Raw genomic sequence first — 8,452 nt, 5'->3', positions numbered from 1 at the left:
GAGACTTTATAAGCCCTTCAAATCCTTAGCTCGGGGCTCTCCTCCAAGGCTCTGCTGTGTCAGAGTGTAGGAGGATGCCTGAGCTGCAGTCCATCTAAATAAAACCTTAAAACAGATGTAATGTCTGACTCTCAGTGGTCTTCTTGGTGGGGGTCCTGCGACCTGGACACAACATATTAGTGGGGACTCATTCAAGATCCCCCCAAAGACCCCTGAGACCTCAGACTCCAAAGGTAAAACAGCGCTGTCTTTGTTAATTTGTCTTGTCCTGTTGTTGTCTGTTTGTACTTTCATTTTCCTTTGTGAGGACAAACGCTCCGATTCATATTGTGTAAAGGGTTGTTGAAATAGACACGCTGGCACAACAAACCTGGAGGAACTGGGAGAATTCCCAGATCCTCTTGTGTGTGTGGGGGGGGGTTCTTGGAACCCCACCGTGAGAATTGTGGGGTATGGGTTTGTTTGGTGTTGGGCCGGAACTGACCAAGAGGGCCTCCTAACCAAGGCCCAATTCGCCCACTGTGGATCTGCTACTGCTGCTGTGAGGCGTGGGGTGTTGTGGAACCCTGCCGTGACAGGAGTCAGCGGACCAATTTGGGAGATCTCCACTTCGTAATTGTCAGGACTGCATGTGTTTTGTTTGTATTATTTATTGTTTTTTTGGACTGTACAACTGATGGAACTGGAGACCTGGGCAACCCTCTCTCTAGCTCCCTAGACTTACAAAAAGAAACTAAGAAAGAGGAAAAGAAATTGTACCCCCCGCTTTTTCAGGGAGATGATTTGGAAGAAGAAATGTTCCTCCCCCATACTCCTCTTCCCAGGTTCCTTCTGTGGAGCCTGAGAATATTTAAGAGGAGGAGGCAGCTATAGAACCAGCAGCCAAACACTCGGCACCTGCCCTTAAAATTTCTGAGGGGCCCGTTACTCGACGACGCCATCTAATGCAGCTGTTTTTCTCTTATGCACTGTAGATCCTGTGGATGTGGATTGTCGACAGCAATTCCAAAAATGGCCATTTTCTACCATTTTGGTTTGCCCAAAATGCCCCCTTTTCTGAGAAACCCCAGAATTTAATTCGTTTACTTGAAACTATTCTCTTTACTCATCAGCCCACTTGGGATGATTGTAGTCAGCTTTTGCAGGTACTTTTTACCAGTGAAGAGAGAGACCGTATCCGAGTGGCATCCTGGAAACATATCCCTGGGCCCACAGGAGCGCCCATCACAGATCCTGCCCTGATTGCTGCCTATTTTCCTGAGATCTGACCAACATGGGACTACAATACTGTTGAAGTTAGGAAGTGACTCCTCCTCTATTGCCAGGCTCTGTTGGCAGGTCTCAAGTTGGCGGCTCACTGACCTACTAACATGGTCAAAGTTTATGATGTTAGGGAGGAAGTGAACGTCTGGCAGCATATCTTGCGAGGCTCATGGAAGTTTTTAGTCAAAACCTTGAGACCCAGGAGTCGACTCAGATGATTATGTTTGCCTATATACATCAAGCTGCACCAGACATAAAGCGAAAGTTGCAGGCTCTAGACAGACTTGGTGAAAAGTTTATTAGGGATCTAGTAGCCATGGCGGAAAAGGTTTACAATATGAGAGAGACAGAGGAGCAAAGACAGGAAAGGAAGGACAGAGAACATGAAATTGAGCATGAAAAGAGAGAGTTGGCCAAAGAAAAGAGGCCAGACTTGTTGGACTTGCCACTATGGCATACCGAACATACCTGGTTCACAGACGGCAGCAGTTTCATTCAAGATGGAAAAAGGTACGCGGGCGCAGCAGTCACCACAGACACTGAGATAGTGTGGGCAGAAGCACTCCCTAAGGGAATGTCTGCATAAAGAGCAGAACTAGTGGCACTAACAAAATCCCTAGAGATGGGAAAAGGGAAGAGACTAAACATTTACACAGACAGTCGGTATGTTTTTGCCACCATGCATGTCCATGGAGCCATTTACCAAGAGAGGGGACTACTGACAGCTGAGGGAAAGGCTATTAAAAACAAACAAGAAATTTTAAGCCTCATCCCGGCCTTATGGGAACCAGCAAATATTGCCATTATGCACTGCCGAGCCATCAAAAGGGAACTGATTTTTTTTTTTTGGTCGGTCCTGGGGCTTGAACTCTGGGCCTGGGCACTGTCCTTCAGCTCTTCACCTCATTGCGAGTGCTCTAACATTTGAGCTACAGCGCCACTTCCGGTTTTCTGGTGGTTTATTGGAGATAGGATTCTCACGGTCTCTCCTGCCCGGGCTGGCTTTGAACCGCGATCCTAAGATCTCAGCCTCCTGAGTAGCTAGGATTACAGGCATGAGCAACCAGCACCCGGCAAAAGGGAACTGATTCTATAACCAAAGGACATAACTTGGCCGATCAGGCAGCTAAGGAGGTGGCCCTCCAGCCCAGAGCTGAAGTACTGACTCTAGTAGATCCAGGGCCATGAGCTTTGCCTCATGACCCTCAGTACTCCCAAGAAGACTGGAGTGGATAAAGAAAATTCCCATGGCTTATAAAACCCAGGCTGGTGAAAAACTGGTGAGGGGAAACTTATCTTGCCACAAAGGTTAGGAAAGGGGATACTTAAGAAAATCCATTGGACCTCTCACATGGAAACCCGAAGAATGCAGGACTTGCTCTGACACTCAGAAGTAAAAATTAGGCAAGGAAATCAACTCATTGAGGACATTGTTAAAAACTGTAAATCCTGTCAGCTCACCAACGCCCCCACTCAACCGGTTACAAAAGAAGCTTGCCTCCATGGAGATAGGCCACGTGTGTATTGGGAAGTAGACTTCACAGAAAATAAAACTGGAAAATTTGGATATAAATATTTGCTAGTTTTTGTTGGGTTGAAGCTTACCCAACAAAGCATGAGACCGTGAACGTCATGGCTAAGAAGATCCTGGAGGAAATCCTATCCAGGTATGGCTTTCCATCCACCATCGGGTAGGATAATGGACGGCCTTCATCTCAAAAGTAAGTCAGGGAATAGCCGCAGCACTGGAGATGGATTGGAAATTGCACTGTGCTTATAGACCCCAGAGTTCAGGGCAGGTAGAAAGAATGAATCAGACTCTAAAAGAGACCTTAACTAAATTGGCTTTGGAGACTGGTGTAGAATGGGTATAGCTCCTTCCTTTTGCCCTGTTTAGAGTAAGAAATTCACCCTATCAGCTTGGCTTTACTCCTTTTGAAATAATGTATGGACACCCTCCACCCATTATCCCTAGCCTTCAGACTGAATTGCTTGCTGATTTGAGTGATACTCAATTTCTATGTAAACTTGACTATCTACAGCTTGTCCACAAAAGTGTGTGGCCCCAGTTTAGAGCATTATATGATTCTGCCTCTATTCCTACCCCCCATTCGTTTAAACCAGGGGATTGGGTGCTTGTTCAAAGACACAACCTGAGATCTCTGGAACCACAGTGGAAGGGACCTTATATGGTGCTACTGGCTACTCCTCCTGCCCTTAAGGTAGATGGCATTGCTGCTTGGATCCACTGCTCCCATTCCAGACCAGCTGAACTCTTTGCCATGGATGACCAGGGGAAACATGGGAAGTCTCCAAGCATCCTAACCAACCATTTCTCATATGCTTCAAGAAAAGAAAAATGGACTGATTGTTATTGGTATTGTTGTTTATGGCTATTGTCAGAGAGGGACTAGAAATATAAGAACTCATTCAAGATCGAGAACTGTTGGAGTTAATTTTGGGCCGGAGCCACAAGATTGTGTCTCAGGACCATAAGTCAAGCGGGGCGGGGCGGGGCGAGGAATGAATGGTTATGAGGCAGTGACCATTTGTTGCTTGTTTCAGCTAGTAGGGCAACACGTGGTGGTACATCGGGTTGTGAGCCTTTATAAGCCCTGCAAATCCTTATCTCAGGGCTCTCCTAGTCTCCGTTGTGTTGGAGTGTAGGAAGAGGCCCGAGCTGCAGCCCATCTAAATTAAAACTTAAAACAGCTGTAAAGTCTGACCCTCGTGTTCTTTTTGGTGGGGGTCCTGCGATCTGGGCACAACAGTATTATAGTATTTGGATCTATTTTATTCTTTCAGTTTGAGAGTATTTGCTTAACATATTTGGGTGCACCAGTATTTGGGTAATATAAACTAATAATGGTAATATATTCTTCTTGGATTGTTCCCTGTATTGATTTTGATGAAAAATTTATTTTGTCAGATATCATGATAGCTACTCCTGCTTTCTTGCTGAGAACATTTGCATGGTAGATCTTACTCCAACCCTTTACTCGGAGTTTGTTTTTATGTTCGTCTGTGAGGTGGGTCTCCTGAAGGCAACAGGTGTATAGGTCTTGTTTTCTGATCCAATCTTCAGTTCTTTTTCTTTTTATTGATGAATTGAGCCAATTAATATTTATGATTATTATAGAGAGATGCATTGTGTTTCCGGTCAATTTCCTGCTTTCCTAACTTTTTCTTCTTTCCTTTCTTCCTGAGCTTATTAAATCAGACTTCTAGTGATATCTGCTGATGTGAATTTCTGTTCATGATTGCTTTCTTCAGGTTGTGTTCCCCATATTAATATTCTTTGTAATGATAGCTTATTGTTTATGAATCCATTTATTTTTTTCTTTGTTAGTAAAAATTTTAGTTTCTCCATTGGATGTGATTAAATCAGTCTGCGCTGGCAGTTATTGGTTCTCAAAGCTCAGATCATACTTTCCCAGGCCTTTGTTGCATTCAGTGTGGAGAGATCTGTAGTGATTCTGATTTTTTTCCCATTATAGTATAGTGGTATTCTACACAATCAGCAGAGTTTCTCTAGTAACAAACTATAAAAATGATCACTGAAAGTAGTCTTAATGCCATCTCTTTATTTACATGGAATAGCACACTTCCAACAAATATAATCATTTTTTTAACTTAAATTAATAATCACATTTTAGTGCATAACAATTCCTTTTGTATATTTTTATTAGCATCAATTAGTTGTAGAGGAACAATTTGACATGTCCATACTTATACCATGCACTTCCATTAGACTCAGTCCCTCCTCACTCTCCCTCTTTTCCCTTCCACCTTTCCCAAACCAATCACAACAAGCTTCACTAACCATTATTCATACCTGAGCATAGAGTAGTTTGACCTTATTTACTCTCCTTTTCCTTCTCCCTTCCCCTTGCACTAGTACCTATACCCTGGATAAGACCTGTTTTTCCTGATTGTCATTCGCTTGTTTCAGTGTATGGTTATTATTCAAACGGGTTTCACCATGCCCTTTTACATGTGTGTAATTTACTCTATTGCTATCCTCTTTTGCTCTAATTTTCTCCTATCTCCAGTACTATCTATTACTCAAATGCTTTCATTGAATTTCATTCTGGTCTCTTCACAGGTGCACTGTATTTCTATATTGTTCATCAGCTAACATTTGTTTTTCCTTTCCTTTATATCATTCCTCAACCATCCCCTAAATTACAAACATTCTTTAGGTGTTTATGTATATGTTAACTTTTTAGGTCTAGCATTAACATATGAGAGAAAACATTTGACCTTTGTCCTTCTGAACATGGCTTACTTCAATTAATGTGTTTCCAGTTCCAACCATTTCTTCTTTCTTCTATTTAGAAATAAAATACGTTTTCTTTCTTAAAAATTCTATTGTAAAGGTGATGTACACAGGGGTAGCATGATTCAGGTAATGAGTACATTTTCTTTCGAACAGGGTCACCCCATCCGTCATTCTCTCCCAGTTTTCCACCTTCTGACTTGTCTCCCCCCAAAAGTTGTATAGTTCATATCAAACTGCCGATTGGTTTTCCTATTGTCCCACTATTTCTGTGTTCCCCCTCCCCAAATCAGATGAGCTTATATACAAGATGAAGGTTGCAGAAATCTTATACCACAACGGAAGGGAATAAAAGAAAGAAGACTGGCATCAATATTCATCAAAGAAATGTGTCTATAGTCCTCTTTCTTTGATGAGTCCCCACCTGGTTTTGGGATGAGGGTTATGATGGCTTGACAGAATGTGTTCGGTAGTGAGCTTTCTCTTTCAATTTCATTGAAGAGTTGGCGGAGTATTGTTGTGAGCTCTGCTTTGAAGGCCTTGAAGAATTCTGCTATAAAACCATCTGGTCCTGGACTTTTCTTACATGGGAGGCCCCTTATTGCTGTTTCTATTCCAGTGCTTGATGTGGGCCTGTTGAGATGGCTTAACTCATCTTGGTTTAGTTTTGGCATGTCAATATTTGTTAGGAAAAGGTCCATTTTTGCCAAATTCTGAAACTTATTAGCATAAAGTTTTGAGAAGTATTCCCTTATAATGTTCTGAATCTTGGTTGTTTCTGTAGTGGTGTTTCCATTCTCATCTCTGAGTTTATTTATTTAGGTGTGTTCTCTTCTTTTTCTGATAAAATTTGCTAAGGGTCTGTCAATTTTGTTAATTTTTTCGAAGAACCAACTCTTTGTTTTGTTGATCCTTTCTATACTTTTTTTGGATTCTAATTCATTTAATTCTGATTTAATTTTAATTATTTCTTTCTGTCTACTGGATTGGGGTTTATCTTGCTGCTCTTTTTCAAGGAGGTTCAGATGTGTCATTAAATTGTTGGTTTCAGATCTCTCCAATTTGTTGATGTAGGAACTCAGAGCTATAAACTTGAATTTGAGTACTGCCTTTACTGTGTCCCAGAGGAGCTAGTAATTTGTGTGCTCATTTTTGTTAAATAGCATGAACATTTGAATTTCCTTTCTAATCTCTTCCATGAACCACTCGTGATTCAGCAGTGTGTTGTTCAGCCTCCATGTGTTACCAGACTTCATTTGGTGGCTTTTGGTGTTGAGTTCTAATTTTATTCCCTTATGGTCTGAGAGAATGCATAGTATAACTTCCTTTGTGGCCTAAAATGTGGTCTACTTTAGAAAATGTTCCATGTGCTGCTGAGAAAAACGTGTATTCTGATGCTGCTGGGTGAAATATTCGGTAGATGTCTGTTAAATCTAGTTATCTATGCAGTTGCTTAGATCTGCAGGTTCTCTTTTGAGTTTTTGCCGAGTTGATGTATCTAGTGGGGAGAGTGGTGTGTTAAAATCCTAAACAATTAATGTCTTTGGATCTATGTGGGATTTGAGGGAAAGTAGTGTTTCTTGGATAAATTTGTGTGCTCCGTAGTTCGGCGAATAGATACTTAGAATTGTAATATCTTCCTGATGGAGAGATCCATTAATTAATCTGTAGAGACCTTCTTTATCTCTTCTCACAAATTTAATTTGAAGTCTATTTTATCTGGTATTAGGATTGCAATTCCCGTCTGTTCATGGGGGCCGTTTGCTTGGTAGATTTTGTTCTAGCCTTTCACATTGAAAATGTGTTTGTTTTTATGGGCAAGATGTGACTCCTGAAGGCAGCAGATAGAAAGATCTTGTTTTTTAATCCAACTAGACAGTCTATGTCGCTTAATTGGAAAGTTAAGTCCGTTAATATTGATAGAAAGGACTGAGAGGTATTTGGGAGTTCCTGCCATGTTATCCACCTTCTCTGGGGTTGCGAAACCTGGGTTCTTCCTATGGTTCTTGGATTCTCAGTTTGGGTGCAGTTTGTTGGCCTTTATTGTGGTCTTGTTGGTTTTCTATGTGTAGGACATTTTTAAGAATCTTTTGTAGGACTGGTTTGGTGGAGATATATTGTTTCCTTTTTTTCTTTGCTATGGAAGGTTTTTATTTGTCGTTCAGTTATGAAGGAGAGTTTAGCTGGGTACAGTATTCTTGGTTGATAGTTGTTTGTTTTAGGGCATGCTATACATCATTTCAGGCTCTTCTTGCTCTGATTGTCTCTGCTGAGAAATCTGAGGTGATTCTAATTGGTTTTCCTTTATAGGTGACAGCTTTAAGGATCTTTTCCTTGGTCTGAGTTGATCCTGTGTGGATTATAATGTTGCGGTGGGATGTCCTATTCTGGTCTGGTCTATTTGGGGTTCTAAAAGTTTCTTGTATCTGAATAGGCCTATCTTTTTGCATGTATGGGAAGTTCTTTGCTAGGATCCTGTTAAACAAATTTCCTGGACCATTAACTTCTATTTCTAGGTGCTCCTCTACACACATTATCCTCAGATTATTCCTTTTGCTTGTGTTTTCCAAGTGTTGGATAGATCTATCATATTTCTTGGAATTGTCTTGGATGGTTGTATGTTCTTTCTCTATAATATCTAGGCTGTCTTCAATCCCCGAGATTAGTTTTTCTGCATGGTCTAACCTGCTGTCAAGACTTTCTACTTTGTTTTTTATTTCTTTTCCTTCTAATTGGTCAGCTTTGATGGCTTCAAATTCTTTGTTGAAGCTTTGTTTTAGATCTTGTATGAACTTCTTTACTTCCTTAATTTGGTGTTCAGTGTTTATTCTCAAATCACTTAGTTGATTGGTTATGGTTTCCTTGGACTTCCATTCCTTCTTTTGGGTTCTATTCAGCATTCCCTTTACC

This window comes from Dipodomys spectabilis, unplaced genomic scaffold (assembly GCF_019054845.1).
Source record: "Dipodomys spectabilis isolate Male_0828 unplaced genomic scaffold, ASM1905484v1 ptg000303l, whole genome shotgun sequence".
NCBI lineage: Eukaryota > Metazoa > Chordata > Mammalia > Rodentia > Heteromyidae > Dipodomys > Dipodomys spectabilis.
The sequence above is the reverse complement of the archived record's forward strand: the minus strand, read 5'-3'. Positions refer to the sequence as shown.